At 36.2% G+C, this 12,932-nt stretch overlaps 1 protein-coding gene across 4 annotated transcripts in view; it reads left to right on the plus strand.

Annotated features, from left to right (window-relative positions):
- Positions 1-3,285: 3,285 nt before the first annotated feature.
- Positions 3,286-12,932, plus strand: part of LOC127453096 (DNA-binding protein SATB1-like) — a 78,049-nt gene continuing 68,402 nt past the window's right edge. For all 4 annotated transcript variants that reach the window (XM_051719178.1, XM_051719182.1, XM_051719183.1 and 1 more), the window contains exon 1: positions 3,286-3,432. The gene's annotated coding sequence lies outside the window, so the exon portion shown is untranslated. The remainder of the gene's footprint in view (positions 3,433-12,932) is intronic.

The following is a 12,932-nucleotide window of genomic DNA, read 5'->3' on the forward strand; positions in this document are numbered from 1 at the left end:
ACAAAAAGTGTGACACCTCTTTCAGTGATATCTCTCATGTAGAAGGGGCATTTTAATGTATGGTATTCCATAAAATATTACATACAGCATGCTTAAAATAGTAGCTGTAAAAATCAAACCTTCTCAATGATAATTACTGGTCAGAAAAGGGACTTTGCAGTTCACCGGGCTCAGCACACACGGTGCCCTCTTGTGGTCACCCTGTAAAACAGCACATCAAAGTCTCATCCACTCTCCCTGATTCACACAATGCTGACAGGAATCCAAAGCCCTCTTGTACAGTGTCAGATATTCACTTTGCATGACATATTAATATTTCAGACTTGCAGAGTTTCCCCCGATCTCTCTCTCTCTCTCTCTCTCTCTCTCTCTCTCTCTCCCACTCAAGGTCTCTCCCCTGAAACTAATGTGTGACTGTGATTCATACAGAGAAATTGAAAATTATGAATGCCACTGATAAATGAAACCATTATGGCTTTTGTGGGGTCCTGAATCCACTATTTGGGAGAGTTTTCTGAGAAGCAGTTACATTGTGAGCGTGACAAGAAACGGCTCTAACGATAACAAGACGCAATTGAGCTAATATTTGACTAATATACGTTACATAATACATAAATTGTTGAGTGCACTTAAGACAGCTTGATTGATTTTTTTATTTACTTTATTTGAATGAATACTGTTACTGCCAAAGCCACTGCTCACACACAATGCATTTAATGATTTTCTTTAGTTCTCAATGCAATTGAGTTTGCAATGTTCATGTAAATGATGATGGCCTAGTTATTAAGTCTGAGGTGTCGGTGTATTGGAAATTTACACGTGCTTTGTTTCCATGATGTGAGGTTAAAGATAGCACACTTTAGCTGCCACGTTTCCATTTCTCAAGACAATAACACCACAACAAACAGACGGATGCACAAACATATTTGGACGAACGCCCTTAACCTTACAGTTGCAACAGGTGATACCTGGACAAGTTCTTTCGAAAAGGGCAGATAAGTGCAATGTATTGTTCCTTCATGTTGCAATTCCTATACTGTGACATTACAAGATGCAGGAATAAATAATTGCACTGACACTGATTCTTATAAAAGAAAAGGTTAGAAAAACGAACCTTTGACAGTTCTTGGAACCTTCAGAGTTGTTTTTTTTAATCTGTTGAAAAGGTTCCAATTGGAATCGGAAAAGGTGCATTCAGGACCAGAACTTGCTGATTTATAACCCGAAATGCATTAGATCACGGATGTAAAATTGGATGCGAATGCCATTTCTTGTTTCTCTCTTACATGCACTCTTTAAAGAGAAAATGTTAGAAACGGAACCTTAAATTGAGTCATTCCTGGAACCTTTAAGGTTTGTTTTTAAATCTGTTGAAAACGTTCCAACTGGAAACTGTGCATTGAAAATAGGCAGAGTTCCACTTCAAACCTTTTCTAAACAGCATGTGCAGGCCCTTTTGCTTCTTAGAAATTATTAGTATGATCAAACAACATCCGTTGATTCCATTTAAACATTCAGAATGGCCCTACATAATGATGAACCACAATATTTAGCCAAAATAAAGGATATAAAAGAACTGTTACAATATGTCAAATAAGAAGTTTGACATTAAGAAGTTCATATTTGAACTCAAGTTTCTATGTCTTGATTGTACAATTAAAATGTCTTAAGTGTAATAAGATGAAAAGTAACAATGTGTTTCAAATGCTTCAGTATTTTTACATCAAATCTGATTGATTATAAAGGAGTGGCGTTCATATTCTAATTGAAACTTATATAGATCATTTCGCCTAATTTGAACTTTTAAGATCAAACGTTACTTCCTTAATCAAAACACACAGAACGCAGTGTTCCATTACTTACATTCCCTTCTTCACAGGGAGGAAATGTTTACTGGAAAATGTTTGCACTCTCTTTACTGTCGAGCAGCATATATTAAATGAGCTCGTGTGTGAGATTTATATCTGGTGAGTCTGCTTTGGATGAGTAAAATAAAACCTTTCTAATAATGTGAGTCATGTGTGTGCGTCTCCTCCTGAACTTGGCATCGAATGACTCACATTTGAAAGAATTCGTTCTCATCGCATCTGACAATGACCTGTGCGTTAAAAAAAAAAAAAAAAAAAAAAAAAAAAAAAAACTCATGCATAGGTTTAATTGCAGTTTACCTCTTTCTGTCCCTTTCCGTTTTGGCCGAATAATAAAATTAGCAATTAGTTTGTTTTTATTTTTTGCGAGGCGTAAACAGGTGTTTTAAACCTGAGTCCGATTTTAAATCAATATCAGTCACTCATGGTTGATTTGAATAGGCAACGAGACTCTTACCGAATGCAATTACGGATGCATTATACGAATCATTATTTTGAACTCAAAACGAGTTGAATAAAACGTCTTCAATTTGCGTTAAAAATTAAACTTAGGCTACCATCCTAAATTGCCTCTTATTGAATGACTACATTTTACAGGTAAATTATAAAACAAAATCAACACACTGAAGAAGAAGAAAAAACGAACATTAGTTAGATTGTTTTATTCAAAATCAAGGACAACATGTAGGCTAGCCTAAGCCTGGACCTAAATCCAACCTGAAGTGGTAAAGCATCAACATATAATTATTATAGCCTATATAAGATAAGCATTAGAAAAGCTATAGAATATTTATAAATTGAATGCGCTAGAACGCATTTCAACATCTGCATCAAATGCGCTTTTACACATTTCTTCTTGACACGATTTTGTGCGTCTTTGTTTTTCAAATTCTATCCATTTTAATTCCAAACGAAGCTATATGTGCTTAATTGAAAATATATTGGTTGATCAATAAACATGCAAATGCGCATTAAAATAAAAATAACAAAATCCGTAAATATGTCAGTCTTATTCTGTATCAAGATGAGCTAAAGTGCAAAAGCTGCAAATGTAGGGAAAGTCGCACCACATACGAAATAAAATGACTAGAAGTGTAAACACACACATGCGGCTGAGGATGGCAAGTTTTGAATAATTTTCTACAGTCCTCCGTTCTGACATTTTTAACATGTGGTGTGTAAATATGAGAATGGCTCGTGTGAGAGTGTGGATGAGTCTCCAGAGACGCGCGCGCGCCGCTCCAAATATCAAAGTGGGGCAAGAAGACGCGTAGCGCCACAGCTGGCAGATCGTCTTATGAAGACTGGGAGGGGCGGTTCGTTTACCTGACACCCCTATCGTCGAGCTCAAACCCTCCTCCTCCTCCTCCTCCTCCTCGTGCGCTTCTATCCCGCACCTCAGCCCACGTTGCGCGCAGTGACAGCTCTCCATCCCCAGCTGCGAACAGCGATTGTGGACGCGCTCCGGCTCTGGATCTCTCAAAGTGGAGAAGAAGTTGCACGAGCATTCGCAACTTTTGGATGGAAAACAAGAGGTTTCGTGGAGATTGCTAACTTCTCGAAGGTATTGTTGCGTTTCCTCGCGTTCTGTCTCTCTGATGTCTTGAGCATTGCACGGTCGCGTGCAAGAACATCTGCTCCCAACGCAAAGCTGCTGTATATTTAACGAACAGTCACATTTATTTGCTGGCTCCTCTAATCAATAGATTGGATGCTAAAGGATTGATGAAGCGAAAACAGGAGACAATTTATGCATGCATACTTTCACGTGCCAATGATTGTTTTTAAATGCATGTACATAAATTGCTATTGTTTAGTCTCTAAATTTAGGTGTTAAAATATATGGCAAAAGGTTTGTTTTTTGTTTTTGTTTTTATAGTGTTTTAACAAATACAAAAGAACTTTACTTTGCACCAGAGCTTTTGGGATGTAAAACTGCACGTCACAAGATTATAAGAGAGCATGATTTTTTATTATTATTATCATTATTATTAATATCATTTATTTATGACAGGACCAAGTTTAACCATTCATATTTACACTTCAATTCACGAGAACCGTGTATGATTTTATATGCACAAAATGTAAAATAAAAAGAATGAAAAATCTGGCTTCAGGGAGTCAAGAGGCAAGAATACTCTTAAAAGCAATAATGTTGCAAAGAACTTATTCTAAATAAGACTATATTAATCACATCAATTTGAAAGATAAGGCTGATGCACAACATCAAATGCACATTATAGTCAATATATCAATAACAAAATGTCTACTGTCATGCATTCTTGCAGTTGAGTAGTGGTTACATTTACAGTTTTTCATGTAAAATCATCAAAACTGACTGTCAGTATCTTTACTTGAAGAAAGCAGTTAGTACAACATCATTGAGACTGGCACTAAAATAACTGCACACAACTAAAATGATTTCTGATCATTTTAGCATGTTTAGCTTGAAATGATCACATTTAGAACAAGTCAAATGCATGTGCAAATATGTGCATATATATATATATATATATGTTTTAATGTGTATCTAACACACTTAATTGGCAATTATGTAGGGTATGATAGAATTATTTTCAATTAAATTATATTACAAAGTAGTTCATTAAGCGTTGCACTGACATTTATGGTAATCAGTGTAATGATTATGGTTAGAAACTGTATATAGCTGTAAATATATTACAGTTATGTACATTGATGAAGTGCAAAGAGCTGAAAAGAGATTTAGGAAGTGATGTTCATCTACACCTTTTCTTTTTCTTACGTCACTCCTCACAGTTACTCACTGTTAAAGTGCTGTCCACAAATTATTTTTGCAAACAAGACCAATGCAGACTGTAAGGTCAGGCAGGGTAAATGCAAAATGACTTGTATGTAATTAATGCAGCGAAATATCACGAAGTCAGTGATCATTTTGACTCATAAGAATTGCATTGAAGTGCATGCATGAAATATTGTTCATGTAACTGACACCGTTTTTTGCTGTGCAAAATGATCTGATCTGTTATCAAGAGGTCAGTGTGGTATAATCAAGGTTATACGTCTTGAGATTACACTCAACCCCATTATTTATCTGGGTTAGAATTAGTGTGGTCGATCTGGTCATTGTTTCTCAGAATAGAGTGACTGAGCTCTTCCTGCCAAAGTCAGGTTTGCTTCTTGTAAGTGCCGTTCAACATCAAAGTCGCTGCTATTATGAAGGTTTCTCTTCCCCTATTTCATTCTTACCCTTATTCTCAATGGTGTCACATTGAAATGTACAGTCTGCTGATTTGAAACCGTGTGGGTGCCCTTGATTTCGACTTGAAAGTTGTTAACCATTTTTATTGGCATGACTTAACCTAATTTCCATGGCAGGTTGTTGTTGAGATACTCTCACTGAAATGACATCCAAGCGCTCTGATTCATCATCTGTGGTGATATCTGTGTCCCAAATCTTTGTGCGGTGGCATTGTTAGGTACGATCTGATTGACTGCAAAGAATAGGCATGAAAATAGAAATACAGATGTGTTTAAACAGATATTATAGATTGAAAATCTGTCGTTTTCAATGGAAGGACAGGGATAGTTCACCCAAAAATAAAAATTCTGTCTTCATTTACTACACACCCTTTTTTTCTTTCTTAGAAGCAACCTCATTCACTTTAGTATTTATAAAGTGTAGGTGAGTAAATGATAATGGGGTTAATGTCACTATGCAAAACACCAAACACCAGTCAGGGCCCTAAACTGAATGCGTTGCACATCCTATATTTGCAAAAGACAACAGGAAGTCAGAGTCGGTTTAGAAATGTCTGAAACGCAAGGTGATTTTCTTGCCCCCTTCCTACCTCACCGCCATTTTACATTCCTGCTTAATTGGCCTCCAATTTGTTGGATCTCTTCTGCCAAGAGCCAAAAACTCAGGTCAGAGAGGCCAAGCATTGAAACGGCTCTCTGAACCCGTGATAATGCCTTGATACACACAGTGGTGACCAAAGTAGCATCATTGTCAGAGAGAAAACACACAGCGTTTGCCCTCCGACCCTTTGAGACCAATTATCTGGCACTGTGCATTGGGGAAAAAGCACCTGAGAGCATAATCAACGCAACTTGTCCTTGATGAATTATTTCCACTCCATCTTGCATGATTTGTCGTGTTTTATGTGATGGCAATCAAAGCACACACCCGTTCATATTTCCACTGGAACCGCAGAACGAGTTTGCAAACCTTAAATTCCTCACCTCCCAGCGGGATGCAATGAATGGGAGACTTGTAAACTTCTTCTTGGTTGGTCTATTCGCCTGACAGTCAAGAGTGATATCTAGGGTAAAACCATTAATTGTCTTTACCACCGCGGTAATGAACGGCAGTGTGAAATAACAGTTCAGCAAAGGGAAGAATTAAACTTGTGGTTAGAGGAAGGTAAATACCTGTTTAGCTGCCAGCATATGCATTTATTAGTCTGTCGCCAGCAAATAAGAGGTCTGTCTCGTTTTTTAATATGTGGCTGCTTGAAGATTCCACCCTGTTTGGAAAAAGAAAACTGTTATGATTTCTAATAGTTAGGAAAGGTAACAATGAATCAGAGAGTTCTGATGACAAGCTCAAACCAGTTTGGGGGAAAAAAAAGAAGAAAGAAAAAATTAGGATTATATGTGCATACTTGGGCTCTGAGTCAAGCATTTTAACACGGCAGGCGATTACATACATTTAATATGCAACTCAAGACTTTGGAATAATTTAGCAAACTTTTTAAAGATGATTTGCATATTTCAGCACGTCGCACCGATTTGATGATCTTGTGTTGTTTATTTCCTGAAGCGCTAACTCTTTTTATTGGGCTCCTTTTACCTCGTTTTAAGAATCGTCACTAGATCTTTTCAGAGGACAAAGCGTCAAAAGTGCGTCATGTCGATTTTGTCATGCTTTGGCTAAATGACACTTGTGTAAAATCGGAACAGCAATACTATCATTCTCTGCAGCACCATTACTAATAGATTTTGAAATACACACTCTGAGCAACCTTAAACCTTTTTAAATTTCACCTAACCTAAATTTAGACACTCCATATGTTTTGATCTCACATTATTGTCTGGTATTTCTATGCTTGTCGTTATCCGATCTGTGTAGGTTTTCTCAAATCCTTTGTTCTGGTAACGTGACACAAAGAAAGCTGTATGTATCAGAGGAATGCACATACTGCAAAAGATCAGGGTTTTAATACCCACCCACATACTCCGAAGAAACAATTAAATGAGATACTCTCTTTTACAGTGAACACACTCACACACACTTATTTAGGTTTGGAGGGACACAGATTAACTCTCAGTGAACACTATACAAATCTTTTCCTTTGCAGTGTTGAAGACTGAAAAGAAGCGAGGATTTCATTTGTTGCTTTTGATTTGTTGTGCACACAAACACACACACACTAATCACAACCACTGATCCAAAATCTACGCCTCTCTTTAAATCTATGTCTACATTAAATAGCCTGGGCTTTTCAGCAATATTTTAAAAGTAAAACAATTATGAAGCACAAAACTATAAATTAAACATCAAAAAAGGCCAACAAATATTGGAATTGATAAATTGTATAAATCTATGACATTTAAAACACATGTGACAACATGCCCCGACCTGACTGTCATGGAAAAATGTATTTGTCCTAAGAAAACATTTAAACCTGTCGTTAAAAATATGCCTTCATAATATAGTTGACTCTTAACTATATTAACTATAAAGAAGTGTGCTTTGTGTTCGCTCACTTTGGAGGGTAGGATTCACAAAAATTATTCTAATTTAGGACAGTTTTGAACTAGTTGTTTGACACCAACATACAAAACCTCTGCTAGAGAAAACACACATTTGTGCAATTGGACTTTGACTCAACATCACATCGTTACTGAGATATAGTCCTTGTGACAACCAGCCCTGGCCTCCTCTACATTTTATCAGTATACTGTATGCGTTCCCTGGGAATCAAACCCATGATCTTGCCGTTACTCGCCTAGTGCATTGCTCTACCATTTAAGCTACAGTAAATTGTTTGGCATGCTAAACGAACTTCCACCGCATCCTAAACACGTACACCACAAACAAGTGACTCCAATTGTCAGTCGGATCTTACAATCAATATTCAGTACACTCACTGGTATGCAAAAACGGAATCTGCAGACTTTGTCACGTTTTCGATGCCGTTTTAGGGCATATCTGCAGAATTATGGGTTTAAACATACTGTAGTAAACTGTGTTAAACAGAGCTGAGAGTACTACGTTCTTAGTGTTAGCTGAGTGCATTATCAAATTATGCCAATTTACCAAAAAACAACATGCATATAAGTTAATGAATTTCACCTTAAAATTCTGCTGGTGCAAATTCCACATTTAACCATGCATTACATATGTTTAAACCCTCAACAAAGCCTGGACAAAGAGCTTCACAGCGTTTTTTTTTTCCCTGTTGCTTTAACCCTATTAATCGTTGATATGTTGCAATCCACAAGGCAGAAATTAGAGGGATAATTATTTGATCATGTGATGCTGCCCCGCTGCAATGACAGAAAAGTAATTTTCCAAGGCCTTGAAAATGATCGTAGTCGATTGTTAGATGACGGATTTGTTTTTTAATTCGATAAAGCGAGATATAAACAACCGATGAGCTGATAAAGAGCCTCTCTCGTGCACTGAGAGGGAATAATTGTTTTTAAATAATTAATAAGGATTCCTTTGGTTATTCAAATAGAGCTGGAGATTATTTTGTTGTCGTTCAGTTGTGTAGCTGAACTTCAGGATACCGTCTCGCTCTCAAAACAACACACATACTGTACACACATGCTCACACACACATGCACTGATTTAAAAGTCACTCAGACAATCTGGATCGTGTTCAGGCGCAAAGAAGCCACAGGGGGACATTTACAGTGCACACTACAGATTCAACGACACAGTGTGCACTAGAGAGAAATGACTGTGCACTAGGCTGCATCAGTCTGGTCTATTTTTACTCCATACGCTTATTGAACAATTAAATAACAAGTATGAAGATAAAGAGTTGCAGAATTTGACTCCTGTCTCACTTTGGACGACCCCAGAACTTTACAATGTGAATAACTACATTACTGCTATTTACCTTTTATTCAATTCAATTATTCAATGTGAGTCGAGCATAAGTCAAGTACAAAATGATGTTGTCAACCAATGTTTAGGCACTAGAATGAGTTCCACGTTTTTATACTTCCAGGAAATGTTGATGAACACAGTCGTGTTGATGTTTTAATGGAGATTTGCATACTGCCCTTTTGCCTCTGCACTGATTGGCTCTCTCTCATCAGTTTGAGGTGGGCACTGATGATTCTACCCCATGCTGTTTGTGTTATCAAACTGCCGAGATGCTCTTGGCTTTGATTTATAACACTACCTCAAATAATCTCGTTAATGCACATTTAACATTGAGGAAGTGGCAGGCACATAGACTAAACAACACCTACGCATGCGAGCATTCGGAATAGCGCTGGTGAAATGTGCCGAGTGATAAACTGCCTCCACTGTTGCTAAAAAGGAGGAAGACCGTAAGGTGTACTAGTCATCTGGGTTTCTAACTTTGGACGTAGACTTAAACATAGTGTGCTACTATTCCTGGACAAACAGGATAGTAATGAAAACGGAAAATAAACAATTCAGCATCCATGGGACGCATTAATCAACCATCATGAAAGTTTTAATGTGACGAAAGAGTTTCGTTACTTGTTAGATGCTTTAAACAAAATCAGAATTGTTTATTACTAAAACGTACTTCCTAAAATTAGACGTGCCTCTTATTTCTGTACCAAGAAATAGTATTATGCGATTTCAGTTTGACCAACAAGTTGTAAGAACATGTATGACTGTATGAACTGACAGAAAATGAAACATTTTCTGGTAAAAACATAAGCATCTTGGTTTAGAAACTTTGAATTCATCGATAACTTACCTATACAAATACTGCTAATAAACTGTAAAGATTTTTGTTTGGTATATGTAACATTTAAATAGTTTTTATTTTTATTTTTTTAAAGTGGACTTATTTGATATAATTTGAAAATATTATTTAACATGACAGAATCAACTTGACTATATTAGGTTACACCAATGAAAGTAATTTTCAAGGGTCAAGTCAAGTAAAAATAGCTATTTATTGCAACAACTACAGTATTACAGTGTAGTTAGTGTTTTTTTTTTCTGCATTATTATTGCAATATGCATTTCTTTGTTCAGCTACAATTGTCTTCTTCTACATGTTCAGTCAACAAAGAAGTATTCATTATTAATTGGCTTGAGCATGCTATATACCTATATAAATAGTGCTAATAAACTGCAAACTATTTTTTTTACAGTATGTAACCCAAAAATGTGGTAACATCTAAACTGGTTTTAGATGAAAAAAAGTCACCAATATTATTTAATATGACTAAATTAATTTGACTGCATTTGACAAGTCATTTTTAAGGGTCGGGCTTGGTAGAAATGATTCTTTAAGGCTACAACTTGAGGTTTTTACAGTGTAGTTTGTGTAGTTCTTTGTCTTATTGCATTATCGTGCAATCCTTTGTTTATAATTGTCTTCCTTTACATTTTCACTCAACAAAGAAGTATTCATTATTGGTTGCCTTGAGCCAGCATGCTGCACATATTGGCATTTGCAACTCCTCAATTGTGTTTACCCTTCTTTAAATAGGCTGGAGCTGAATTCTAAACACAGTTGATCAAATCATTTCTGCTCTGTGAATCTGCATGCCCTTCTGGATGTCAGAGTTGGTGTTGTTGGGCGGTATGTCTGTGCCAGGGCTCTTGGCACTGCGTGCACCTGTTGGCAGCATCAGCACCCTCCTGGCAGTGCCCGCTGAAATGGTGTGATGCTCTTATACAAGTGCAGAGGAGACGCTGCAGCCACGGCACGTCAACATGGCGGCCACGCTCGGCTTACCACTGCTTTCGGCCGGCGTTTCCATTTTAGGGTGAAGAGAAAAAGGGGGACATTGCAACTGCACAATGCATTTGCGATGCTTTTTGATTTTGAAATCAAAAATCTACATGCATTAACCCTATGTGACAAAACAATGAAGCGTCTTATTATAACAGACATTAGAAGCTCAAACAGCATATTCTCAACATCAAAATTGTGCTGAATGTGTCTATCCTTAAAGAGCCGGTGCACATTAACTGTTTATAATAATGCAAAGATGGTAACGTAGTTTTGAAGTTAAGTGTTTTGCCAAAGCAAACTTTGTGCAAATTTGGAATATTAGGATGATAATAAAACTGGAAAATAAATAATCCAGCATCCTACCACAAGTTAAATGAATTAGTTATTACTAATACAAGTAAAATGAAAGTTTTAAGACATTAAAATGCTGTTTGTTTTTTTATTTATCAGAAGCAATGAAGACATTCTCAATTACTTATTTTCAAAAAATCAAACATTCAATATAGAATTCATTTTATTTGCTCTTTTTTAACTCCAACAAAGTCTCTTTTTGTGCACTTTAGATTAAGACTTTAGAATATGTTATTAAAATTTGACCAAAAAGTTGTTAGAAAATGTTTGACATAAAATGAAGCACTTTCTTGCAAACACAAACTATTATCAGTATTGTAAAGTTGACCAGTTTAAGGTTTTTATCTGTTCTTTAATAAGTGCTACATTGTAGTTGCTACGCCGCCCACTGTCTTATGCAAGGGCTGACATCTCAAGATGGCAAAAACAAGCTTTGTGCAAATTCGCATCTATGCCGGAAATAGATTTAGCACCCTTCATATGGCGCATCAGACTTTGATATGGAGTATTCAGGTGACCAGTGTTGAAAGAATTCAAAATGCTAAAGAAAAACTACTGGCATATAGGGTACTTATGTTGGAATTATGAAGGTATGTTATGTACTCAGTGAACTGTATCCACTGTTAATGTCATCGCTTTTTACTTACATTTCCTGTTTTCAATTTTCAAAACAGTGATGATTCTAGTTCACCACCACTGTTGATTTTATAGCTTGATCACTTTCATTTTATGTCTGTACACGTTACACGCCCTGCTTTTGCTTTTTCAAAAAATACTTACTGTCTCCACTATAATTAATTATCGGGCCTATTAGTCATTGTAATTGTTAATGCTGGTGCAATCATGTGCATTGTTACCTTTAAACCAGACCCAAGATATAACATATTGTATTATACAGTATACATTATTGAAATAATGATAAAGCCTTGTTTCAATAGATTGTTTGCATTGGGAGAGACAGGAAGTATCTTTGTTCTTATATACAAATATGAATGTATAAATGTTTGACAGATAACCTAATGCATGTAGCTACATATTTGGTGACGTCTATATTAACTGGTTTAGTTTAGGTTAAAAAAAATGTATGAAACGCTCTGATTCCACAGCAGCAAAGATTGTTTTTTATTTTTATTTTTTTTAACCATTCAGAGTGTAATGCTACAACCAATCCACCAAATCATCACTGTCTTCTTTATATGCCATTGCCTCTGCAAATGCTGGCACCTTATTGTAGTGAACAATGGAACATTTTCAAAGTACATCATTTTCAAAAAATTGCAAATGATTGATTATATGTTTTGAACTGAAAGGAGAATATTATTATTTCCCTTTGTGATTTATTCATTCATGTGAGGGGTTTAACGCTTTCAAAATACATCATTTTAAAAAATGACTGGGAATGATTGTTGTTTTGAAGTAAAAAAAAATAGCACATTAATTAACGTTTTTACTTTATTTAAGGGGTTAAAATTAAGCTGACAACAATATGTTACAACAACAAAAGTCATTGTTATGGGCCAGATCATGTTTGTCATGTGTATATTATTCCTGTACATATTTTCTCTCTAAATTACTTTGAAACCATTGTTTTAGAAGGTGATATATAAATAAATGTAATTACTATTTGTCATATTTACCAAAATTTGAAGTATGTGTTTAGGGTTGGATGTTTGCAGTCACCTGTGTGTGTGTGTGTGTGTGTGTGTGTGTGTGTGTGTGTGTGTGTGTGTGTGTGTGTGTGTTGGCGGGTTTGGGTGGTTTACAG

The sequence above is a fragment of the Myxocyprinus asiaticus genome, chromosome 15, assembly GCF_019703515.2.
Source record: "Myxocyprinus asiaticus isolate MX2 ecotype Aquarium Trade chromosome 15, UBuf_Myxa_2, whole genome shotgun sequence".
Lineage (NCBI taxonomy): Eukaryota > Metazoa > Chordata > Actinopteri > Cypriniformes > Catostomidae > Myxocyprinus > Myxocyprinus asiaticus.